The sequence below is a fragment of the Oncorhynchus keta genome, chromosome 13, assembly GCF_023373465.1.
Source record: "Oncorhynchus keta strain PuntledgeMale-10-30-2019 chromosome 13, Oket_V2, whole genome shotgun sequence".
Classification (NCBI taxonomy): domain Eukaryota; kingdom Metazoa; phylum Chordata; class Actinopteri; order Salmoniformes; family Salmonidae; genus Oncorhynchus; species Oncorhynchus keta.
Window position 1 is genome coordinate 33,508,853 of NC_068433.1, and position 27,653 is coordinate 33,536,505.

At 43.2% G+C, this 27,653-nt stretch overlaps 1 protein-coding gene across 4 annotated transcripts in view; it reads right to left on the bottom strand.

Annotated features, from left to right (window-relative positions):
• LOC118392231 (5-hydroxytryptamine receptor 2C) overlaps positions 1-27,653 on the bottom strand; it is a 240,075-nt gene that overhangs the window by 40,736 nt on the left and 171,686 nt on the right. Inside the window, exons 2-3 of one of the 4 annotated variants that reach the window (XM_035783992.2) lie at positions 19,204-19,281; positions 17,367-17,475 (exon numbers count right to left, since the gene is read on the bottom strand). The gene's annotated coding sequence lies outside the window, so the exon portion shown is untranslated. Of the gene's footprint in view, positions 1-17,329; positions 17,479-19,203; positions 19,282-27,653 lie in introns of all 4 variants that reach the window. The other 3 variants (XM_035783988.2, XM_035783989.2, XM_035783991.2) reach the window with 3 other exon arrangements.

Sequence of the window (27,653 nt, forward strand, 5' to 3'; positions counted from 1 at the left end):
ATGGGCACATTGCGAGGAGCACACTGGACTGGAGTGATGCTCTCATCCACTTCAAAGTGTACCTCCCCAGGCACAGATTCAACGGGCATGTTGAATACATCATCATATCTGCTAAGTAGTTGTTCTTTGGACAGGGGTCCATGCTGGACATGATCCACAATGTGCAGGTTATTTGGTACAGTGAACTGCATCAGTCCCAGGCGTTTGCATGTAGAGCCTGAGAGGAGAGGATGTTGACTGGTTTTTACAATCTCAAACTCCAGCTTGTGTTTGCGTCCCCGAATAACACATTCGGTCTCAAAGGTGCCCATAGAGCTCATTAGCTCTCCTGAGTAGAGCTTTAGTCTAGTGTCAGGTGCCAGATTGATTTTGTCTGAATGTCTGCCTAGCAACAGCGTGAACGGTATCAACGTCGGAGCGTGGGGTTTCGATTTCCATTGCTCTCATTCTCATGTCAGTGACTTCAGCAGTGCGGCACATTTCAATGGCAGTTACTAATGTTAAGTCTCTCTCTCTCAGTAGACGCCGGCGTGTATCCTCATTTGCAATTCCCAGCACTATTTTGTCACGAATCAATTCATCTTTCAATCCCCCGTATTCACAAGTGGCGGATTTCTCTCTCAAACGTGTTACAAAGTTGTGTACTGACTCACCCTCTTCCTGTTTACAGCTTCCGAAAACGAACCGCTCATAAATTACATTTCTGGCGGGTTTGAAGTAATTCTCCAATGCATCCAATATAGCCTTTGCATCACACTGTTGACGTGCTGTGAGGGTGAGATTGTGCCGGTAGATATGCCTGCATTCACTGCCCATTAAACTCAGAGTTGCCACTTGTACCTCGTTGGGTTTCTCATGTAGACCGGTCGCCAGCGCATAGTCCTCGAATTCATCCCTGAAGTTGTCCCAATTAGTATTCCAGTCCCCTGTGAGAACCATGGGATTTGGTGGCGGAATGTTCGCTGCCATAGCAATGGAATATGAGATTTCTTTGCCTTCAGTCATCGACGTAGGTAGTGATGCTAGCTAGGCAGCTAACAACGAGTTGATCAGTGTTGTGAGTAGGAAACGGCGTGTGTTCGCATATGGAACGTAACTGCGCCTATACTGTACTTAGCTACAAAAATAACAAACGTGTGTTTTCGAGCCACTTCTGATACCATGTTTCAGTATGATATGTTAGATAAAGGAATAACGACAGACATCAATGTCAGGTTCAATAGCCTTGTTTGTGCATTGTACGAATGGCTACAACTGGAGTCCGGGGAACAGTCCGGCTAGTCGATTACCTATCAACTAGACTCCGTAACAATGTTGGCTGATCGTTTAGCTCCCTCTTTGAATTGAAAAAAAATCGATAGAATAACATAATTTTCAACGTTTGACAACATGGAAACCGCATCAATTGAAGACTCTCTGTCTGAAAGTGCTGGCTACAAACACAGACAGTTTTTAAAATCTATATTTTTTACCCCCTTTTTTCACTCCAATTTCGTGGTATCCAATTGGTAGTGGTTACAGTCTTGTCTCATCGCTGCAACTCCCGTACGGACTTGGGAGAGGCGAAGGTCGAGAGCCATGCGTCTTCCGAAACACAACTAAACCTAGCCGCACTGTTTCTTGACACAATGCTCTTCCAACTTAGAAGCCAGCCGCACCAATGTGTCGGTGGAAACACCGTACATCTGGCGACCTGGTCAGCGTGCACTGCGCAAGGCCCCCCACAGGAGTCGCGAGTCCGCGATGAGACAAGGATATCCCTGCCGGCCAAACCCTCCCTAACCCGGACGACGCTGGGCCAATTGTGCGTCGCCCCATGGGCCTCCTGGTCGTGGCCGGCTGCGACAGATTCTGGGCTCGAACCCAGAATCTCTGGTGGCACAGCTAGCACACAGACATTTTGATATTGATCACACCTCAACGGGGTGGTCCTCCACGTCCTTAAACCGCAATGAATTCTGGACATTGTGGTTTGCTTACAACCAGGAAATGTAGCTGGCCCGTTTCTACCGGTGAATGCACCAATTTGTAAGTCGCTCTGGATAAGAGCGTCTGCTAAATGACTTAAATGTAAATGTAAATGTGAAACGCTGGTATTTGTGTGTAGTGAGGAAATTATCAATTTTTATGACACATATGATACAGTATGTTAATAGAGCAGCACTCCATGGTGCTGGAGATCAGAAGTGTCCGAAAAGAGAAAGGTAGGTTGAGGTTGCCAGAATCAGAGTAGGACATAAGGTGTCATATGCTGAGGCAGTGAAGAAAGTAGTAGAGGAAGATGGGTACAGGGCAAGGGATCCTAAAATGATCCCTGTGAGTAGGCCTAGGCCAATAGAGAATGATAGGATTTAATGTGCTTCAGTAAGGTTGTCAAAATTGAACTTCAGAAGAGTTAGAAGTTGTGTTGAACAATAGTGTCCCATACTCCCAGGCTGTCAGCCTGGTGTAGGATCAGATAGGGCCAAGTAGTGGAATAGGGGGGAGGTTGTATTGTGTGTAGGTTTTTCTTCCTTTTCCCCAATCCTTTCCCCTTCCATTTTTGTGCCACAAAGTGTAATGAATTCACACTCCAGAACAGGGGGGTTATATAAGAGAAATAGATGAATAGTTCAATAGGTGTTTGGAAGCATAACCCATTCTTTGGTTTCCTCTATCGTAATCGCTCCTCTTCCACCCCAGCTGCCAAACTAACCCTGATTCAGATGACCATCCTACCCATGCTAGATTAGGGAGACATAATTTATAGATCGGCAGGTAAGGGTGCTCTCGAGCGACTAGATATTCTTTACCATTCGGCCATCAGATTTTCCACCAATGCTCCTTATAGGACACATCACTGCACTCTACTGTATACTCCTCTGTAAACTGGTCATCTCTGTATACCCGTCGGAAGACCCACTAGTTGATGCTTATTTATAAAACCCTCTTAGGCCTCACTCCCCCCTATCTGAGATATCTACTGCAGCCGTAATCCTTCACATACAACACCCGTTCTGCCAGTCACATTCTGTTAAAGATCCGCAAAGCACAAGCATCCTTGGGTCACTCGTCTTTTAACTTTGCTGTAGCTCGTGACCAGAACGAGCTGCAACAAACACTCAAACTGGACATTTTTATCTCAATCTCTTCATTCAAAGACTCAATCGTGGACAACAGTTTGTGGCTGCTTTGCATGATGTATTGTTGTCTCTACCTTCTTGCCCTTTGTGCTGTTGTCTGTGCCCAATTATGGGTGTACCATGTTTTGTGCTGCTACCATGTGCTACTGCATGTTGTTGCTACCATGCGGTGTTGTCATGTTGTGTTGCTACCATGCTGTGTTGTCATGTATTGCTGCCATGCTATTTTGTTGTATTAGGTTTCTGTTTAGTGTTGTGTTTTCTCTATTGTTGTGATGTGTGGTTGGTCCTATATTTTCATTTATTTGTATTTTTAATCGCAGCCTTTATCCCCACAGGAGGCCTTTTGCCTTTTGGCAGGCCTTCATTGTAAATAAGAATTTGTTCTTAACTGACATGCCTAGTTAAATAAATAAATACAAATAAAAAGGTGATGGATGCACCTTTCAGTTGGTTGAGATCCGCCAAGACAAATTTAGAAAAGAAGAAGTGGAATATCCATTGGGCTTCGCACTGGAGAAGATATCATCCGTATCGCGGCATTTGCGGCTTGAGAAAACAGTCAATGGAACAGAACTTAAGATCAGTCACAGCATGATTAGCCTCATGAAAATGTCTAGCAACTGGTGATTTCAGGTCCTTTCTTCGGATGGCACTGCGATACTCGTTGATGCGTAACAGTAGTTGCCTGCGCGTAATGCCAGTACATTGCAAGCCACATGGACACGATAGTAGATAGACTTTCATTGTTAGATCGACGGGTATGGTTTGTCCTCGGACAAATCAATTGTAAGTTTTGGTGTTCCTCAAGGTTCCGTTTTAGGACCACTGTGGTTTTCAATAAATACTCTATTTCTTGGTGATGTCATTCGGAAACACAATGTCAACTTTCAATGCTATGCGGACGACACACAGCTGTACATTTTGATGAAACATGGTGAAGCCTCAAAACTTCCTACCCTGGAAGCCTGTGTTTCAGACATAAGGAATTGGATGGTGTCGTGGAAATTTCCTCTATTTACCAAATCATGAGATCAAACCACACACAAGTCAGAGTTAGTTATTAAAGTCCATCTTTAATTATATGAGCTCTATCACAACCCTGTGACTCTCAGATCAATTCAGTGTCTATCAATGAACTCTCTGAGAGTCCCTTCCACATTTCAACTGAGGTCCTTTATAGCAAAGACACACACAGGATAAGACAGCATCGGCATAATTCATCGTTCAGCTTTGTCTCCTTTCTCATACTCAGAACCATAAACCAATCCTCCATATCAACAGGCATATATCAAATCCATCCTATCTTGACAAGATCACAGAGACACACTGACTGGCACACAGACATTGTGGAGCCAAGAGATACACACTTGACCTCTCCCCTCTCTCCGGCCCAAACAATTTAGTCTTGACAAAGAACAGATACTGCAACCCCGCCACAGTATTATACAAAAATAACATTCTGATGAGAAGTAACTTACAAACATATTTTGAATATAAAACATCTTACCTATGTTACCAACCAATTCTGATTATTCCCCAGCATTGGCTGCAAATGTTTTACCTTTAAATGCGGACAAACCAGCGATGCTAGTTCTAGGTCCCAACAAACAAAGAGATCTGCTGTTTAATCTGACAATTCATCTTGATGGTTGTACAGTTGTCTCAAATAAAACTGTGAAGTATCTCGTCATTACTCCGGATCCTGATCTCCCTTTTGACAAACATATCAAGAATATTTCAAAGGCAAATGTTTTCCATTGTAATATTGCACAAATCATGCTCTTTTTTGTACAAAAAGGATGCATAAAAGCTATGCTTTTGTCACTTCTAGATTAGACTACTGCAATGCTCTACTCTCCGGCTACCCGGATAAAGCACTAAATAAACTGCTATTTAGTGCTAGAAACTTGACTAGAACCAAAATAAATTTTCTAATATTACTCCACTGCTAGGCTGTCTACACAGGCTTCCTGTTAAGGCTAGGGCTGATTTTGAGGTTTTACTGCTAACCTACAAAGCATTACATGGACTTGCTCCTGTCTATCTCTCCGATCTGACGTGATCTTCCTGACCGGTTTTGATCTTCCTGACCGGTTTTGGGCTCGTGCGGTGGAGGAGATCTTCGTGGGCTATACTCAGCCTTGTCTCAGGGTAGTAAGTTGGTGGTCTATTGATATCCCTCTAGTGGTGTGGGGGCTGTGCTTTGTCAAAGTGGGTGGGGTTATAGCCTGCCTGGTTGGCCCTGTCCGGGAGTAACGTCAGATACGACCATAGTGTCCACCGACCCCCCCCACCCCCCTTCTCAGCCTCCAGTCTATTTTGCAATAGTCTATGTTCCAGGGGGCTATGGTCAGTCTGGCTTATCTGGTGTCCTGTGTGAACTTTAGTATTCTCTCCCCCTCTCTCTCTCTTTGCTATCTCGACCTCTGAATCCTCAGCTATGAAAAGCCAACTGACATTTTCTCCTGAGGTGCTGACCTGTCGCACCATCTACAACCACTGCAATTATAATTTGACACTGCTGGTCATCTATGAGAGTTCGAACATCTTGTAGAATGATCTGGCCTTAATGACCATGTGCTCTTGTAATCTCCATCCGCTTACAGCCAGAAGAGAACTGGCCACCTCTGAGCCTGGTTCCTCTCTAGGTTTCTTCCTAGGTTCCTGCCTTTCAAGGGAGTTTTTCCTAGCCACTGTGCTTCTACATCTGAGTTGCTTGCTGTTTGGTGTTTTAGGCTGGGTTTCTGTAGAAGCACTTTGCAACATCTGCAGATGTAAAAAGGGGTTTATAAATACATTTGATTTGAGGTAATTTGTCTGTTGATAGTGTATTCCTTATGTGAAGAAAGATCTGAACATGTTGCACATTTTAATACCTCTACAAGCCGCACAGTTGTGGCAGGGGAAGAAACCACGGGCATCAACCAGACGTTCCTTAGGAGATTTCGATGCGTCATAAGTGTCTGTGTGAACCAGCATCTCCCTAAGGCTGTGGGATCTGGAGTAAGTGAACAGGGAAACATCATGAAACACATCTGAGCCCAAAGTTTGCGTTACATGCCAGTGCTGTCTGATAATGTTTTTTAATGTCAGGGCTGTATGGAGTGCATGCAGTGCAGCACACCACAGAGATGCATTTTCTTTTTTGTTACGTTTAACTTTTGTTACGTTTAACTTTTTTGTTACGTTTAGTTTAACTAATAATGTGTCACGTCTGTCGATATCCCAGACTTTATTGAGAGCAGAGTCCAAACTTTCTGTGGAGTAACCTCTTAACGGAAATTAGAGTTTACATTTTTTTGGTTCAATGAGACATCCCGATTTCGAGAGCAGATGCGTCTGATTGGTATTTCAGATGCGTCTGATTGGAATTGGCAAGACCCTCTTTTTCCCTACAATATTTGACTATAACCTGACATGCAAGATTTTTTATCATTTGTATCCAATGGCAGGTTGTTGAGAAATATGTCCGTCTTACAGTTTCATTATCCTTACACAGTACATATGTGGTACAAATCATCAGAAATAGGGGTATTGTAAAGCAGTTGGCTACTGTAAAAACAGTATGGTGTTGTATATCATTTCTGCCCCATGCAACATTGTACAATAAACTTTTGTTTTACGTGCCTTGTTAACTGATAAAGTATCACCTGTCTCTCTGCTTACAGTGTATCAATAAAATTCAGGCAATAAGGGGAATATACAGTATTTAACCAATGTTCGTCGTAAGAATTATCGGACCAAGGTGCAGTGTGATATGGTTTCCACATGTTTATTAATGGAAACGCACAAAAACAATAAAGAATGACCGAAACATGAAGACAATGGAGTGCTCACAGGCAACTAAACATAAACAAGATCCCACAAACACAGGTGGGAAAAATAACTGCTTAAATATGATCTCCAATTAGAGACAACGATTACCAGCTGCCTCTAATTGGGAATCATACAAAACACCAACATTGAAAAGAAACAAGAACACAACATAGACATCGATATACTAGATCACCCCCTAGTCACGCCCTGACCTACTACACTACAGAGAAACAATGGCTCTCTATGGTCAGGGCGTGACACAATGAGGCATTAGATGGTGTGGTACAGTGGGGCAAAACATTATTTAGTCAGCCACCAACTGTGCAAGTTCTCACCACTTAAAAAGATGAGAGAGGCATGTAATTTTATTCATAGGTACACTTCAACTATGACAGACAAAATTAGATTTTTTTTCTCCGAAAAAATCACACTAGGATTTTTTATGAATTTATTTGCATATTATGGTGGAACATAAGTATTTGGTCAATAACAAAAGTTTATCTCAATACTTTGTTATATACCCTTTGTTGGCAATGACTGGGGTCAAATATTTTCTGTAAGTCTTCACAAGATTTTCACACACTGTTGCTGGTATTTTGGCCCATTCCTCCATGCAGATCTCCTCTAGACCAGTGTTTCGGGGCTGTTGCTGGGCAACACGGACTTTCAACTCCCTCCAAAGATTTTCTATGGGGTTGAGATCTGGAGACTGGCTAGGCCAGTCCAGGACCTTGAAATGCTTCTTACGAAGCCACTCCTTCATTGCCCGGGCAGTGTGTTTGGGATCATTGTCATGCTGAAAGACCCAGCCACGTTTCATCTTCAATACCCTTGCTGATGGAAAGAGGTTTTCGCTCAAAATCTCACGATACATGACCCGTTCATTCTTTCCTTTACACGGATCAGTCGTCCTGGTCCCTTTGCAGAAAAACAGCCCCAAAGCATGATGTTTCCACCCCCATGCTTCACAGTAGGTATGGTGTTCTTTGGATGCAACTCAGCATTCTTTGTCCTCCAAACACGACGAGTTGAGTTTACCAAAAAGTTATATTTTGGTTTCATCTGACCATATGACATTCTCTCAATCTTCTTCTGGATCATCCAAATGCTCTCTAGCAAACTACAGGCGTGCCTGGACATGTACTGGCTTAAGCAGGGGGACACGTCTGGCAGGGCAGGATTTGAGTCCCTGGCGGTGTAGTGTGTTACTGATGGTATGCTTTGTTACTTTGTTCCCAGCTCTCTGCAGGTCATTCACTAGGTCCCCCTGTGTGGTTCTGGGATTTTTGCTCACCGTTCTTGTGATCATTTTGACCACACGGTGTGAGATCTTGCGTGAAGCCCCAGATCGAGGGAGATTATCAGTGGTCTTGTATGTCTTCCATCTCCTAATAATTGCTCCCACAGTTGATTTCTTCAAACCCCGCCTGGTGCAGGTCTGCAATTTTGTTTCTGGTGTCATTTGACAGCTCTTTGGTCTTGGCCATAGTGGAGTTTGGAGTCTGACTGTTTGAGGTTGTGGACAGGTGTGTTTTATACTGATAACAAGTTCAGATGCCATTAATACAGGTAACGAGTGGAGGACAGAGGAGCCTCTTAAAAAAGACGTTACAGGTCTGTGAGAGCCAGAAATCTTGCTTGTTTGTAGATAACCAAATACTTATTTTCCACCATAATTTGCAAATAAATTAATTAAAAATCCTACAATGTGATTTTCTGGATATATTTTTAAATTTTGTCTGTCATAGTTGAAGTGTACCTATGATAAATTACAGGCCTCTCTCATCTTTTTAAGTGGGAGAACTTGAACAATTGGTGGCTGACTAAATACTTGTTTGCCCCACTGTATATGTCGATATATACATATATTACACTGAGTGCACAAAACATTAGGAACAGCTGTTGTTTCCATGAAATAGACCAGATGAATCCAGGTGAAAGCTATGATCCCTTATTGATGTCAGCCATTAAATTGACTTCAATCAGTGTAGATGAAAGGTAGGAGACAGGTGAAAGAATCATTTAAGCCTTAAGACAATTGAGACAAGGATTGTGTGTATGCCATTAAGAAAGTGAATTGGCAAGACAAAAGCTTTTAAGTGCCTTTCAATTGGGTATGGTAGTAGGTGACAGGCGCACCGGTTTGTTAAGAACTGCAATGCTGCTGGGTTCTTCAAGCAAGAATGGTCCACCACCCAAAGGACATCTGGCCAACTTGCCACCGGTGTCCATCTACGGGAAAGTTACACTGATTCATTCTCTAGTGGTATCGCAGTTTACTTATGGCTAAACTCCAATGTACCGATGTACTGTAATTTACAAAGGTGCACGGAGATGCATGCTCAATACAAAAGTACAACGAACTCATCGCATCTCTGCCACAAAAAAATGGATAGGCAATGACCCAAAAGGGAAAGGAATGAATTGGTTTGTCTGCCTCCAATTTTTTATTTTATTTAAATTTTTTATGTCACCTTTATTTAACCAGGTAGGCTAGTTGAGAACAAGTTCTCATTTGCAACTGCGACCTGGCCAAGATAAAGCATAGCAGTGTGAACAGACAACACAGAGTTACACATGGAGTAAACAATTAACAAGTCAATAACACAGTAGAAAAAAAGGGGAGTCTATATACAATGTGTGCAAAGGGCATGAGGTAGGCAAATAATTACAATTTTGCAGATTAACACTGGAGTGATAAATGATCAGATGATCATGTACAGGTAGAGATATTGGTGTGCAAAAGAGCAGAAAAGTAAATAAATAAAAACTGTGGGGATGACGTAGGTGAAAATGGGTGGGCTATTTGCCAATAGACTATGTACAGCTGCAGCGATCGGTTAGCTGCTGAGATAGCTGATGTTTCAAGTTGGGGAGGGAGATGAAAGTCTCCAACTTCAGTGATTTTTGCAATTCGTTCCAGTCACAGGCAGCAGAGTACTGGAACGAAAGGCGGCCGAATGAGGTGTTGGCTTTAGGGATGATCAGTGAGATACACCTGCTGGAGCGCGTGCTACGGATGGGTGTTGTCATCGTGACAGGTGAACTGAGATAAGGCAGAGCTTTACCTAGCATGGCCTTGTAGATGACCTGGAGCCAGTGGGTCTGGCGACGAATATGTAGCGAGGGCCAGCCGACTAGAGCATACAAGTCGCAGTGGTGGGTGGTATAAGGTGCTTTAGTGACAAAACGGATGGCACTGTGATAAACTGCATCCAGTTTGCTGAGTAGAGTGTTGGAAGCAATTTTGTAGATGACATCGCCGAAGTCGAGGATCGGTAGGATAGTCAGTTTTACTAGGGTAAGCTTGGCAGCGTGAGTGAAGGAGGCTTTTGTTGCGGAATAGAAAGCCGACTCTTGATTTGATTTTCGATTGGAGATGTTTGATATGAGTCTGGAAGGAGAGTTTGCAGTCTAGCCAGACACCTAGGTACTTATAGATGTCCACATATTCAAGGTCGGAACCATCCAGGGTGGTGATGCTAGTCGGGCATGCGGGTGCAGGCAGCGATCGGTTGAAAAGCATGCATTTGGTTTTACTAGCGTTTAAGAGCAGTGGAGGCCACGGAAGGAGTGTTGTATGGCATTGAAGCTCGTTTGGAGGTTAGAAAGCACAGTGTCCAATGACGGGCCAAAAGTATATAGAATGGTGTCGCCTGCGTAAAGGTGGATCAGGGAATCACCCGCAGCAAGAGCAACATCATTGATATATACAGAGAAAAGAGTCGGCCCGAGAATTGAACCCTGTGGCACCCCCATAGAGACTGCCAGAGGACCGGACAGCATGCCCTCCGATTTGACACACTGAACTCTGTCTGCAAAGTAATTGGTGAACCAGGCAAGGCAGTCATCCGAAAAACTGAGGCTACTGAGTCTGCCGATAAGAATATGGTGATTGACAGAGTCGAAAGCCTTGGCAAGGTCGATATAGACTGCTGCACAGTACTGTCTTTTATCGATGGCGGTTATGATATCGTTTAGTACCTTGAGTGTGGCTGAGGTGCACCCTTGACCGGCTCGGAAACCAGATTGCACAGCGGAGAAGGTACGGTGGGATTCCAGATGGTCAGTGATCTGTTTGTTGACTTGGCTTTCGAAGACCTTAGATAGGCAGGGCAGGATGGATATAGGTCTGTAACAGTTTGGGTCCAGGGTGTCTCCCCCTTTGAAGAGGGGGATGACTGCGGCAGCTTTCCAATCCTTGGGGATCTCAGACGATATGAAAGAGAGGTTGAACAGGCTGGTAATAGGGGTTGCGACAATAGCGGCGGATAGTTTCAGAAATAGAGGGTCCAGATTGTCAAGCCCAGCTGATTTGTACGGGTCCAGGTTTTGCAGCTCTTTCAGAACATCTACTATCTGGATTTGGGTAAAGGAGAACCTGGAGAGGCTTGGGCGAGGAGCTGCGGGTGGGGGGCTGATGGCCGAGGTAGGAGTAGCCAGGCGGAAGACATGGCCAGCCATTGAGAAATGCTTGTTGAAGTTTTCGATAATCATGGATTTATCGGTGGTGACCGTGTTACCTAGCCTCAGTGCAGTGGGCAGCTGGGAGGAGGTGCTCTTGTTCTCCATGGACTTCACAGTGTCCCAGAACTTTTTGGAGTTGGAGCTACAGGATGCAAACTTCTGCATGAAGAAGCTGGCCTTAGCTTTCCTGACTGACTGCGTGTATTGGTTCCTGACTTCCCTGAACAGTTGCATATCGCGGGGACTATTCGATGCTATTGCAGTCCGCCACAGGATGTTTTTGTGCTGGTCGAGGGCAGTCAGGTCTGGAGTGAACCAAGGGCTGTATCTGTTCTTAGGTCTGCATTTTTTGAACGGAGCATGCTTATCTAAAATGGTGAGGAAGTTACTTTTAAAGAATGACCAGGCATCCTCAACTGACGGGATGAGGTCAATGTCCTTCCAGGATACCCGGGCCAGGTCGATTAGAAAGGCCTGCTCACAGAAGTGTTTTAGGGAGCGTTTGACAGTGATGAGGGGTGGTCGTTTGACTGCGGCTCCGTAGCGGATACAGGCAATGAGGCAGTGATCGCTGAGATCCTGGTTGAAGACAGCGGATGGGGTATTTGGAGGGCCAGTTGGTCAGGATGACGTCTATGAGGGTGCCCTTGCTTATAGAGTTAGGGTTGTACCTGGTGGGTTCCTTGATGATTTGTGTGAGATTGAGGGCATCTAGCTTAGATTGTAGGACTACAGGGGTGTTAAGCATATCCCAGTTTAGGTCACATAACAGAACAAACTCTGAAGCTAGATGGGGGGCAATCAATTCACAAATGGTGTCCAGGGCACAGCTGGGAGCTGAGGGGGGTCGGTAAGCAGGCGGCAACAGTGAGAGACTTATTTCTGGAGAGAGTGATTTAAAAAAATGTGTAGTTCGAACTGTTTGGGTATGGACCTGGAAAGTATGACATTACTATATTATTATATATTATTATTATTATATATTACTTTGCAGGCCATCTCTGCAGTAGACTGCAACTCCTCCCCTTTGGCAGTTCTATCTTGACGGAAGATGTTATAGTTGGGTATGGAAATCTCTGAATTTTGGTGGCCTTCCTGAGCCAGGATTCAGACACGGCAAGGACATCAGGGTTAGCAGAGTGTGCTAAAGCAGTGTGTAAAACAAACTTAGGGAGGAGGCTTCTGATGTTGACATGCATGAAACCAAGGCTTTTTCGATCACAGAAGTCAACAAATGAGGGTGCCTGGGGACATGCAGGGCCTGGGTTTACCTCCACATCACCCGCGGAACAGAGAAGGAGTAGTATGAGGGTGCGGCTAAAGGCTATCAAAACTGGTCGCCTAGAGCATTGGGGACAGAGAATAAGAGGAGCAGGTTTCTGGGCATGGTAGAATATATTCAGGGCATAATGCGCAGACAGGGGTATGGTGGAGTGCGGGTACAGCGGAGGTAAGCCCAGGCACTGGGTGATGATGAGAGAGGTTGTATCTCTGGACATGCTGGTTGTAATGGGTGAGGTCAGCGCATGTGTGGGAGGTGGGACAAAGGAGGTATCAGGGGTATGAGGAGTGGGACTAGGGGCTCCATTGTGAGCTAAAACAATGATAACTAACCTGAGCAACAGTATACAAGGCATATTGACATTTGAGAGAGACATACAGCGAGGCATACAGTAATCACAGGTGTTGAATTGGGAAAGCTAGCTAAAACAGTAGGTGAGACAACAGCTAATCAGCTAGCACAACAACAGCAGGTAAAATGGCGTTGACTAGGCAACGGGGCCGACAGATAAAAGAAACAAGCAGAATGGAGTACCGTGATTAATGGACAGTCCAGCGTGCATCAGCTATGTAGCCAAGTGATCAGTGTCCAGGGGGCAGCGGTGGATGGGGCAGGGGAGCTGGACTGGCGAGTGTTATCCAGGTTAAAAAACTAACAATGACTAAATAGCTTGTAGCTAGTTAGCTGGTTAGCTTCTGGAGGTTCTTGAGTGTGTTCTAAAAATAAAAAATAATAGCAATTCCGTTTCACATTGGGTGAGGCAGGTTTCCGGAAGGTATAAACAAATTTAAACCAAAAAAAAAAAATCGGGAAGAGATAGAAAGTACATATGGGCCACTGAGTGTTTGGGACGCGGCGATGCAGACGGTTAGCAGGCCTGTGCTGACAAGCTAACAGTTAGCAGGCCGGGGTAAACAAGGTAGCAGTTAGCGGACCTGGGCTAAACAAGCTAGCAGTTAGCAGGCCGAATTAGCAAGCAAGGAGATAGCAAGGGCAAGAGAGTTAGCCTTTGGGGGACGTCACGATGGGATGAGTCTGTTTATTCCTCTTAATCCGGTGACATCGATAGACCGGTCGTGGGTTGCGGTGTAGCTCGATAGCTAGTTGTGAAGATCCAGCTGAAAAATGTTCCGTTTGCGGTGGGAATCCGGGGATAAAAAATAAATAGGTCCGTTATGCTCTGGTTAGCGTCGCGTTGTTCGAACTGGCGAGAGCTTTCCGAGCTAAAGGTTAGCTGATGACCGGTTAGCTGATGACCGGTTAGCTGAAGACCGCTAGCATAGCTGGTGGTTAGCTGGCTAGCTTCAGTTGAGGGGTTCCGGTTCCGAAGTAAATATAAATACTTTAGGAAAAAGTAGCTACATTGGGTGAGGCGGGTTGCAGGAGAGTATTTGGAAGGTTTATCAAAATGTTTAAAGATATGCGAAGAAAAATATGTAAAACGAAAAAGAAAAACCACGCATGGCTTAAAATGACTAGTATACATTGGAAAATATATGTTTCAGTTGAGGTCGAGAGGTTTGACAACTACCGTATTCACCATACAATAAAAAACAAACAGATTTTGTTATCCCCCAATGGCATCGGGCTTATGAACTGATATGCAAAACGACAACTGTCGCATCAATCCGTTTTTTTCAATCAAAACTATATATACAATTCACAAAAAGAATGTTCAATATATGGGGCATTGAACAGTCAGCCCTGTGCAGACTCTGCCACAAGGAAACATAATCTACGGACTATATATTTTGATATTGTCCAAGACCCTCGTAAGACATCAACAGTAACATAGTAAAATGGTAGTGTACTGGGAAAGATGGGTTAGTCTGTAGACATCTGAGGGTTTCAATTTGGATCAGAGTGTACTGTTTACAGTATGCGAGTAAAAATAGCTGTAAGTAGCAGTAGAATACATATTGTTGTCAATTAGTTTACTCCAATCAGGAGAGTGTGATAGGGTAAAAAAAATAATAATAATAGGGGGATTAGAAATTATACAAACAATTAGTTTGATGGAACCCCAAATCTATCTGAAATATCTTCACTGTACACACTGATGGCCAGTCCAGAGTAATTTTCTCCAGCCACGAACGTCCCAGTAGCGTTGGATAGACTCCTTTCATGACATAGAGTGGCAGTATTTAAGTTTGTTTGTTTAATTGAACTTTGGCCTCAGTGATGCCTCTCATGGCGACAGATTCACCTGTGTAAGTCTTTAACAAAATGTGCACTGACTGACGTGGAAGGTATTTCAGTGTATTTTTGTAGACTGTGCCCTTATTAACTCAGGCTCGGCAATCCATATCCTTACACCAGCATGTATATCCATGCTGTCCGCTTTGGTGCAGTGAAAGCATGTGCCTTGATTTCTTTATCTGATTTTCAGTTGCAACTCATCCTGATGAACTCAACTGCTGAGCCTCTTTAGCAGCAAGTTTCATGGACACAATTACTTCAATGGCCTTTGTCAAGGTCAGATTACTTTCAGTCAATAGTCTCTTTTGTGTAGCTTCACTCCGTAGCCCACATTACTAAACTGTCTCTCATGGTGTTATGTAGAACATCATTCAACTAACAGGGCTCTGGTAGTTTATTTAATGCAGCAAGAAACATTGTCGCTCCCTCTTCCTGATTTCTTCCGTGGAACCTAAACCTTTCAGCAATAACTAGTGGTTTTAGTGAAAAGTGTCCTTTCAGTATTTCCACAATATCCATACATGTCTTATTACCTGGCTTGACTGGCTGTAGCAGGTTGCGTAGAAAATTCAATTATTTGGCCCCATTACACAAAAAAATGTAGGTGCAATATTGTCCTTATCAATGTCATTTGCAAGAACAAAATATTCAAACCTTTTTTGTATGAGCTCCACTGCTCAACACTTTCATCAAACTGTCCAATGTTTCCAACAATTCCAGCCATTTATCATTTCTCAACAGGCACCTGATTGTCAATCACTTAATTATTTCCCTTAACCAATGCATCGTTCTCTTCAGCAACATCAATATTTTTCTCAGTCAAGTGATCTTCATTCACATCACTCACTGACATAACATCCTCAAGTTCGCTCATTTAGCAGTTTTTTTATTTCCTAGTTTGTCTTCACAGTTGAATACATTTCCTTTCTTTTTATTACTGTATATTCCTCCCTTTTTAATCACGTTGTTTTTCTGCTCCGACGTCCGTCTCAAATAATTTTCTGCCGTCCACAACGATGCTAACTTTCTTTCTTAGCAAGCACTACTATGCACTTGCATAGTAGTGCTAGCTAAGAAAGAATGTTAGCCTGTACCACGGAAAATAACAGTTATTTCAGACAGAATAGTTTCTGTAGGTTCAGACTTACTCATTGCCAACATTTTGTTACGTTTCATGGGTTTCATAACCATGTCTTTATAACAATTCAATAATGAAAGGTGACAGGAATTCAGTTCAACCATTTATATGAACATACGCATATCAACACTCCCATGATGCTCTGCGGCACAACCCCAATACACCTGTTATAGTATCTGTTTTTACACCATTGATCACTGGATATCAATTAACCAGTGTTTAACGCAGCCCCCTCTCTCTCTCCAAGCATGACTCCAACACCATCATTAAGCTTGCTGACGGCACAACAATGGTAGGCCTGATCACCGACAACGATGAGACAGCCTATAGGGAGGAGGTCAGAGTCCTGGCAGTGTGGCGCCAGGACAACAACCTCTCCCTCAATGTGAGCAAGACAAAGGAGATGATCGTGGACTACAGGAAAAGGAGGGCCGAACAAGCCCCAATTAACATTGACAGGCTGAACTGGAGCGGGTCGAGAGTTTCAAGTTCTCTGGTGTCCACATCACCAATAAAATATCATGGTCCCAAACACACCAAGACAGTCGTAAAGAGGGCACGACAACACCTTTTCCACATCAGGAGACTTAAATGATTTGGCATGGCTCCCCAGATCCTCAAAACATTCTACAGCTGCACCATCAAGAGCACCCTGACCGGTTGCATCACCGCCTGGTATGGCAAGTGCTTGGCAATTGGTTAAGGGCTTGTAAGTAAGCATTTCACGGTAAGGTCTACACCTGTTCTAGCAGGCGTATGTGACAAATACATGTTTGATTTGATCTTCATATCAAGTGAGTAGCTAGAGATGGGCCTCAGCTACACTGAATAGACACAAGTTGTCCCCCTCAAATCAATCAATCAATCAATCATCAAATGTATTTTATAAAGCCCTTTTTACATCAGCAGTTGTCTCAATTTTCTTTACAGATACCCAGACTAAAACCCTGAAGAGCAAGCAATGCAGATGCAGAAGCACAGTGGCTCGGAAAAACTCAGAGCGACTCTGAGGGGTGGCCAGTCCCTTTCTGACTGTACAGGGTGGTGATTTAATAGTACATGTGGCCATTAAGGCAATATCCTTCTTCAAGACATTTCCTCATCTAACCATTGATACAGGGTTAGAAATATATTAAATCTCCCTAATGGTCAAGGTTATATTAAGTGGCAGGTCCTACTTACGTCATTTCCACATCCGTATCACTAGCACGCACGTGCACTCTCACACCTGCACGCACACACACACACCTGCACGCACACACGCACACCTGCACGCACACACGCACGCACACACACACTTACGTTGTTTCCACCACATCCGGATTGATGATGCACTGACCTCCGGTCTTGTCCTGTTGCAGATAGCAACGACCCTTCCTCCTCCATTATCTCTCTCCTCTTCTGTGTCCCTTGTTCATTAACTGCCGATGAGAGAGATCAACATCCATCTGCTTGGAGGGGGAGGGAGGGAGGGAGGGAGGGAGGGAGGGAGGGAGGGAGGGAGGGAGGGAGGGAGGGAGGAGAGAAACAGAGATAAAACAAGACCGACAAAGAATTATAGAGATAAATGGACAAAGCGAAATATATAACAGAGAGAGAGAGAGCGAGAGAGAGAGAGAGAGAGAGAGAGAGACCAATGAGTGGCAGACAGAGAGAAAGTGAGAGAAAGAGAAAGTGAGAAAGCATGAGGTAAATGGACAAAGAGAACAAGGGATATAAAAAAAGAGGGGGTTAGTCCAGGGAAACAGCCATCAACAGAAAAATCTGACCCTAAACCTTCATGACACTGATGTGACGCATCTTTCTGTCCATAGTATCAGGTCAAAGCATTATCATATCAGCATAAAGCCTTAACATAGCCAGGACACATACAGATCAAATATTATAATATCAGCATTACCATCGCTGCATCATAAACCGACAACTCTACAGTATGTTAATACTATGGATGAAACCTTGTCATAATGCCTTACACACATCTCTTCATTAGTCAGACTCAAAATATATTGGTGTTGATAGCGGATACCAGTGTTGGTCACTAGGTCCACACACCCACCCACATGCATACAGACACAGACATACACAATGGTATGTTAATACTATGGATGAAACTCGTCATAATGCTCACATCTACACCCTGGGCTTAATGTAATGGCTAGCACCAGATGGCTCAACATTACAGGAATTAAAGATATGAAGAGGGAGAGAGGGAGAGAGAGAAGAAGAGAGAGAGAGAGGCATAGGGGGGTGAGAGAGAGTATGGAGTGGTGGGGTGGGTGAGCAGTCAGGTCATCCGTGACACTGTCTGAGGAGGTCGGGAGATGACGTGGAAAGCGTCCACTCGGGGCAACAGTGAGCGCTGTTACCTTTAATAAGGTTTTGGTTTAGCTAGGGTGTAGTTCGCATCTGCCTCGGATTCCAAGGGTTGCAAGTTTGAATTATATTTTGGTTTTAAGCCTATGTCAAACCTTAACCCTTACCTTAAACATTCTGAGTTAATTCCTATCCTTAAGAATTAGCCTTAAGAAATAATGCATGAACCTAACCCTAAGCTTAAAACTTCTGAATTTAATACCTAAACTTAACCTCAAACACTTGACATTTGACATTTGTAACAACTTCGAAATTTGACGTTTGAGAAACATGGATCAGCGTCTAATTCTAAAGTAAGACTTTGAGAGCTGGTTGGAGTGAGATGGAGAGAGGCACAGAGAGAGAGAGAATGGGACAGAACAAGACCTATTAGATAGATAATAGTAAACGACTCCCACCACTATCAGATAATGGAGAGAGAGAGCAAAAGAGAAGGAGAGAGATGGTGATGGAGAGACCATTAACGTTGGTGACCTCAGGGAGATGAAAGTTTCGTAATCCCAACACATGCACCACATACTCGCACACACAGTCATATATACACACACACACACACATACACACACACACTTAGCTGGAATATCATGTAGGTGATGAGTATGGTGGTCCTGAAAACAACTGAAATAGAGCGTAATAAATTAGTTTCTCGGTTGCTGTGTGTGTGTGGTTGTGTGTCGGCGAAAGGTCGGCCTCCCTTTGCCAATGACTCAGGATGTGAAACAAAAAAGAGGAAGAGAAAAAGTAAAAAAAGAAAAAGCAAGAGGAAAATAATGACATTTACAACAGACATTCTACCTACCCACCTGTTGGCAGCTGAGACTTCACTTCTTTAACTTCGCTTAACTTTTTGGGTTATGAGCAAAGATGCACATTTCCATTGTCTGCAAGATAAGAATATAGTCTTCTTTTAGCTTAACTTTATTTACATAATTGTACTGCCTATGCTTCTCATACTGTTAATCTAACTTTGCTTCCTCACTCTCTGCATACCACCTCACCTCAAAAGTTTCCTATAACTTTCTCCTAATTGCCTTTATCTAAAAGAGTGTAACAGTTCTGGCCCCAAGTCGAAAGTCTGTATCTGACCTCTCAGTTCTCATTTTCAAAAGTTTGTTCCTTAACTTTTGATTTGGTTTGACACCTACACATTCACTTTGTCTTTGTCGTGGAGATGTGACGACAGTGAGATGAGATCTGAATAGAAAGTGATTACAGGGAGAGGGAGCGTCAGGTATGTGTGTGTGTAAGATCTGGAGAACAGATTGACTCAGATAGAAAGGTATAAAGTGAGGTCCAAGGGCATCGGTCTGGACAGAATCTTCGAGGGAGGAAGAGGGCTGCCTCCCCCAATTAACTTCTGTTAGGGTCAGAGACGAGACAGGGTGAGGAGAGGGGAGATGAGAGAGAGGGGGTGGGGAACAGAGAGGCGAGGGGAAGAGAGATGGGACTGGGTGAGGGGTCATCCCCACTTTTAAAGGCATACGTTCCAAATGGCATCCCATTCCCTATAGAGTGCACTACTATTGACAAACACCCTATGGGCCATGGTCAAAAGAAGTGCACTTAATAGTGAACAGGGCACCATTTGGGACACAACCTATGCTATAGATTTTCACTCACAATGAGTTATGGCAGACTGAATAGCGTGGGTTTTCATTTAAACTGCCTCTATTCTGCTGTGTGTCTCTGTGTGTGTACAATCCCATCTGTATTGTGTGTCAGAAATTCCATTAGAGAGGAACAGGTGTAGCAGACGACTCTACACTTATAAAGAAGGGTTCCAAAATGGTTCTTTGGCTGTCCCCATAGGTAGAACCCTTTTGGTTCCATGTAGAATGCTCTGTGGAAAGGGCTTTAAGTGGAACCCAAAAGCATTGTACCTGGAACCAAAAAGGGTTATTCAAAGGGTTCTCTCTCCTATGGGGACAGCCAAAGAACCGCAAAGAACGACGAGACGGCCTACAGGGAGGAGGTGAGGGCCCTCGGAGTGTGGTGTCAGGAAAATAACCTCACATTCAACGTCAACAAAACTAAGGAGATGATTGTGGACTTCAGGAAACAGCAGAGGGAACACCCCCCTATCCACATTGATGGAACAGTAGTGGAGAGGGTAGCAAGTTTTAAGTTCCTCGGCATCCACATCACAGACAAAATGAATTGGTCCACCCACACAGACAGCATCGTGAAGAAGGCGCAGCAGCGCCTCTTCAACCTCAGGAGGCTGAAGAAATTCGGCTTGTCACCAAAAGCACTCACAAACTTCTACAGATGCACAATCGAGAGCATCCTGGCGGGCTGTATCACCGCCTGGTACGGCAACTGCTCCGTCCACAACCGTAAGGCTCTTCAGAGGGTAGTGAGGTCTGCACAACGCATCACCGGGGGCAAACTACCTGCCCTCCAGGACACCTACACCATCCGATGTTACAGGAAGGCCATAAAGATCATCAAGGACAACAACCACCCGAGCCACTGCCTGTTAACCCCAGTATCATCCAGAAGGTGATCAGTACAGGTGCATCAAAGCTGGGACCGAGAGACTGAAAAACAGCTTCTATCTCAAGGCCATCAGACTGTTAAACAGCCACCACTAACATCGAGTGGCTGCTGCCAACACACTGACTCAACTCCAGCCACTTTAATAATGGAAATTGATGGGAAATGATGTAAAATATATCACTAGCCACTTTAAACAATGCTACCTAATATAATGTTTACATACCCTACATTATTAATCTCATATGTATATATTGTACTCTATATCATCTACTGCATCTTTATGTAATACATGTATCACTAGCCACTTTAACTATGCCACTTTGTTTACGTAGTCATCTCATATGTATATACTGCACTCAATACCATCGACTGCATCTTGCCTATGCCGCTCTGTACCATCACTCATTCATATATCTTTATGTACATATTATTTTTCCCCTTACACTTGTGTGTATAAGACAGTAGTTTTGGAATTGTTAGTTAGATTACTTTTTGGTCATTACTGCATTGTCGGAACTAGAAGCACAAGCATTTCGCTACACTCGCATTAACATCTGCTAACCATGTGTATGTGACAAATAAAATTGGATTTGATTTGATTTAGATAGCATTTTTATTCAAAGAGTGTATGTAGCCTGTCTTAGAGACACACACACACACACTATAAACACACAGCAATCGTCAGTAAAATAAACCATATTGCATAGAACACTGCTATAGTACCGAGATACTGTATCAGACACAACATTGTACAACACAGAGCCCATAGGAATTGTTGTAATCTCCTCATTAATAGGGGCAGTATTTTCATTTTTGGAAAAATAACGTTCCCGTAGTAAACGGGATATTTTGTCAGGACAAGATGCTAGAATATGCATATAATTGACAGCTTAGGATAGAAAACATTCCCTGTGTTTGGGGCCGTTACTATTGTGAGCACCCTGTGGTGCTATTAAAGAAGCACAGCATTGCACTCTCTGTCTCCTGCGTTTGACTCCACACCCACGACACCCGGGGCATTACAGCCTTGACGACAGCTTTGCACAGTGTTGGCATTCTCTCAACCAGCTTCACCTGGAATGCTTTTCCCACATATGCTGTTTTGGTTACTACATGATTCCTTGTGTTATTCATAATTTTGATGTCTTCACTATTGTTCTACAATGTAGAAAATAGTACCAATGAAGAATAACCCTTGATTGAGTAGGTGTGTCCAAACTTTTGACTTGTGCTGTATATACAAAGGTATGTGGACACCCCTTCAAAATAGTGGATTTGGCTATTTCAGCCACACCCGTTGCTGACAGGTGTATAAAATCAAACACACAGCCATGCACTATATGACGGTTGGAACCAAAAATCTCAAATTTGGACTCAGATCAGATCAAAGGACAGATTTGCACCAGTCTAATGTCGATTGGTCATGTTTCTTGGCCCAAGCAAGTCTCTTCTTCTCATTGGTGTCCTTTAGTAGTGGTTTCTTTGCAGCAATTCGACCACGAAGACCTGATTCATGCAGTCTCCTCTGAACAGTTCATGTTGAGATGTGTCTGTTACTTGAACTCTGTGAAGCATTTATTTGGGCTGCATTTTCTGATGCTGGTAACTCTAATGAACGTATCCTCTGCACCAGAGGTAACTCTGGGACTTCCTTTCCTGTGGCGGGCCTCAAGAGAGCTGGTTTCATCATAGTGCTTGATGGTTTTGTGACTGCGCTTGAAGAAACTTTAAAAGTTCTTGACATTGTCAGGATTCATTGACCTTCATGTGTTAAAGTAATGATGCTGTCGTGTCTCTTTGCTTATTTGCGCTGTTCTTGCCATAATATGGGCTTGGTCTTTTACCAAATAGGGCTGTCTTCATGTATTCCACCACTACCATGTCACAACACAACTGATTGGCTAAAACGCATTAGGAACAAAATACATTCCACAAATGACCTTTTAACAAGGCACACTTGCTAAATGAAATGCATTGAAGGTGAGTTCTCATGAGTGTGCAAAGAGTACACATGAGTGTGCAAAGCTGTCACTAGGCAAAGGGTGGCTACTTTGACGAATCTCAAATATATAATATATTTTTATTTGTTTAACAATTTTTGGTTACTACATGATTCCATATGTGTTATTTCCAGAGGTGTGGACTCGAGTCACATGAAGAACTCGAGTCAGACTCGAGTCACAAATATGATGACTTGCAACTCGACTTTGACTTTATCACCAATTACTCGTGACTTGACTTGGACTTGAGCCTTATGACTCGATCTGACTTAATACCTCAAGCCCAAATATTAGAATAGATGTTATTAAAGTGTGCAGCGCATAAACTCTTCATTTAACAGATTACAGTTTGAATCGGACAGCAGCCAATCAAATTGTGCCAGCTGAGAAAAAGTTTTGCGTGGCAGTGCAGAGGAATGTCGGCGGGTGAATTCAGATAGTGCCCTTGGAAAGATAATACCCAAAATTATCATTTTCGGATATAAAGACGACGCTGTATCAACAAAAAACAGATTGCACCTTGCAAAACATGCGGGAAGAAAATTAGACGGAGGCGCAATAATATCCAACTTTGTTCAACATTTGAAGCTGCACAAAGAAAAGTAAGTCATGGCTAATATAGCCGACAGCTATCGTTGAAGTCGGACGTTTACATACACCGTAGCCAAATACATTTAAACTCAGTTTTTCACAATTTCAGACATTTAATCAGAGTAACAATTCCCTGTCTCAGGTCAGTTAGGATCACCAGTTTATTTTAAGAATGTGAAATGTCAGAATAATAGTAGAGAGAATGATTTATTTCAGCTTTTAATTCTTTCATCACATTCCCAGTGGGTTAGACGTTTACATACACTCAATTAGTATTTGGTAGCATTGCCTTCAAATGCTTTGGCTTGCTGTCACGTTCTCACCCGAGTTCCTTTGTTTTGTCTTTGTTTTAGTATGGTCAGGGCGGGAGTTGGGGTGGGCAGTCTATGTTCTTTTTTCTATAATTTGGGATTTCTGTGTTTGGCCTGGTTTGTTTCTCAATCAGAGGCAGCCGTCAATCGTTGTCCCTGATTGAGAACCATACTTAGGTAGCCTGGTTTCACCTTTGAGTTGTGGGGGATTATTTTCTGTTCAGTGTTTTTTTGTATTCACCGTTCAGGACTGTTTAGTTTCGTTCTCATGATAATAAATGATCAATATGGACACTTACCACGCCATGCATTGGTCCTCCTCTTCTTCCACCAACAATGTCCATTACAGTAGCCTTCCACAAGCTTCCCACAATAAGTTGGGTGAATAGTGGCCCATTCTTCCTGACAGAGCTGGTGTAACCGAATCAGGTTTGTAGGCCTCCTTACTCGCACACGCCTTTTCAGTTCTGCCCTCAAATTTTCTATAGGGTTGAGGTCAGGGCTGTGTGATGGCCACTCCAATACCTTAACTTTGTTGTCCTTAAGCCATTTTGCCACAACTTTGGAAGTATGCTTGGGTTCATTGTCCATTTGGAAGACCCATTTGCAACCAAGATTTAACTTCCTGACTGATGTTTCTTCAATATATCCACATACTTTTCCATCCTCATTATGCCATCTATTTTGTGAAGTGCACCAGTCCCTCCTGCAGCAAAGCACCCCCGCAACATGATGCTGCTACCCCCAAGCTTCACGGTTGAGATGGTGTTCTTCAGCTTGCAAGCCTACCCCTTTTTCCTTCAAACATAACGATGGTCGTTATAACATAACAATGGTCATTATGACCAAACAGTTCTATTTTTGTTTCATCAGACCAGAGGACATTTTTCCAGAAAGTACAAACGTTGTCCCCATGTGCAGTTACAAACCATCATCTGCCTTTTTTATGGAGGTTTTGGAGCAGTTGCTTCTTCCTTACGGAGCTGCCGTTCAGGTTATTTCGATATAGGACTCGTTTTACTGTGGATACATATAATTTTGTACCGGTTTCCTCCAGCATCTTCACAAAGTCCTTTGCTGTTGTTCTGGGATTGATTTGCATGGCTGTGTGGTCCCATGGTGTTTATACTTGCGTACTATTCTTTGTACAGATGAACGTGGTACCTTCAGGCATTTGAAAATTGCTCCCAAGGACGAACCAGACTTGTGGAGGTATACAATTTTTGTCTGAGGTCTTCGTTGTTATCTTTTGATTTTCCGATAATGTCAAGCAAAGAGGCACTGAGATTGAAGGTAGGCCTTGAAATACGTCCACAGGTACACCTCCATTTGACTCAAATTATGTCAATTAGCCTATCAGAAGCTTCTAAAGCCATGACATAATTTTCTGGAATTTTCCAAGCTGTTTAAAGGCACAGTCAACTTAGTGTATGTAAACTTCTGACCCCCTGGAATTGTGATACAGTGAATTTGAAGTGAAATAATCTGTCTGTAAACAATTTTTGGAAAAATGATTTGTCATGCACAAAGTAATGTCCTAACCGACTTGCCACAATTATAGTTTGAACAATACATTTGTGGAGTGGTTGAAGAACGAGTTTTAATGACTCCAACCTAAGTGTATGTGAACTTCCGACTTAAACTGTATACATTTTATTACTTTACTAGTGTATCATGTAGGCTAGCGTAATGTTAAATCAATGAGCCTCCACACAGTCAGTCAGTGTGGGAATGTGATCATTGCACCCAAGATTGAGCTACAACTGGCTTGGCAATTGGTAGCCTAAATCCTGCCTGATGTTCCTAAAACACGGTTGGGTGATTGTGGTTGGGCGATTGTGTACAAGCCTACATTTGGTGAAGAGCACATTATGACTTGTTTAGGAATCAACTCCATTCCACTCCCTTCCTCCCTTGACCCCTCCCTCCCCCATCTCTCTACCCATTTCTGTCTCATAATCCACCTCTCTAACCCTCTCCTTCTCCCTCCATCTTGCACTCTTTCTTCATCATAATCAAATGGCACTTGACTGTCCTATGCATACATAATGAATGAACACAATGTAGTTAGGTTGGTCTGCTGTATATCAGTGCCACATTATCTGTCTGCAATTCGGTTGGTCTGCTGTATATCAGTGCCACCTCGTCATCTGGCTGTAGTTAGGTTGGTCTGCTGTATATCAGTGCCACCTCGTCATCTGGCTGTAGTTAGGTTGGTCTGCTGTATATCAGTGCCACCTCGTCATCTGGCTGTAGTTAGGTTGGTCTGCTGTATATCAGTGCCACCTCGTCATCTACATTACAATTGGTGAAGAGCACATTATAACTTGTTTAGGACTCGAAACTCAGTTAAAGACTTGAGATTTGATACTTGAAGGTCTTGACTTGAGACTTGACTCGGACTTGCCTGTCTTGACTTGGGACTTGACTTAGGACTTGAGTGCTAAGACTTGAGAGTTACTTGTGACTTGTAAAACAATGACTTGGTACCACCTCTGGTTATTTCATAGTTGTGATGTCTTCACTATTATTCTACAATGTAGAAAATGGTAAAAATTAAGAAAAACCCTTGAATGAGTAGGTGTGTCCAAACTTTTGACTGTTACTGTAGATATAGTTAACAAAAATATAAACTCAACATGCAACAATTTCCAAGATTTTACTGAGTTACAGTTCATATAAGGAAATCAATTAAATTAAATCATTAAGCCCTAATCTATGGATTTCACATGACTGGGCAGGGGTGCCTACATGCCCTCCCAGGCCCACCCACTTGGCAGCCAGGCCCACACAATGGGCAGCCAGGGAAAGCCAATCAGAATGAGTTTTTCTCCACAAAAGGGCTTGGTACAGAAGAAAAACACCCCCGCTCAGATGATCCCACAGTTGAGAAGCCGGATGTGGAGGTCCTGGGCTGGCGTGGTTACACGTGGTTACACATGGACTGCGCTTGTGAGGCTGGTTGGACGTATTGTCAAATTCTCTAAAATGCAGTTGGTAGAGAAATGAACATTCAATTCTCTGACAAAATCTCTGGTGGACATTCCAGCTGTCAGTGTGTCAATTGCACTCTTCCTCAAAACGTGAGACATCTGTGCCATTGTGTTCTGTGACAAAACTGCACACTTTAAAGTGTCCTTTTGTCACACCAGCACAAGTTGCACCTGTGTAATGATCATGCTGATTAATCAGCTTCTTGATATGCCACACCTGTCAGGTGGATGGATTATCTTGACAAAGTAGAAATGCTTACTAACGGGGATCTAAACATATTTGTGCATTAAATTTGAGCTTTTGTGTGTATGGAACATTTCTGGGATTGTTTTATTTCAGCTCATGAAACCAACACTTTAAATGTTGTCTATTTTTTTTCAGTATAAACACACACACATTCCGGACTAAAATGTATATATTTCTTAATTCCATTCTTTTACTTTTTAGATTTGTGGGTAGTGTTAGATATTACTGCACTGTTGGAGCTAGGAACACAAGCATTTCCTTACACCCGTGATAACATCTGCTAAATATTTATATGCGACCAATAACATATGATTCAATTCATGAGCAATTGTTGTTTACTGTCTGTATTCCTACTGTAACAGTATAGCTTCCGTCCCTCCCTCGCCCCTACCTGGGTTCAAACCAGGGACTTTCTGCACACATCGACTGCCTCCCACTAAGCACCGTAACATGCTGACCGGACATGTTGCGTGCGCGAGCGTCGCAAAATAAATTTTGAAAGCCATATTATTCAATTATTGCACCCACACTGCTCGCACACGCCAACGAGAGTCTGCGACGCCAAGGGCTAAAATAGAAGTCGTTCCTATTTCTGATGCAGATCGTGCTGAA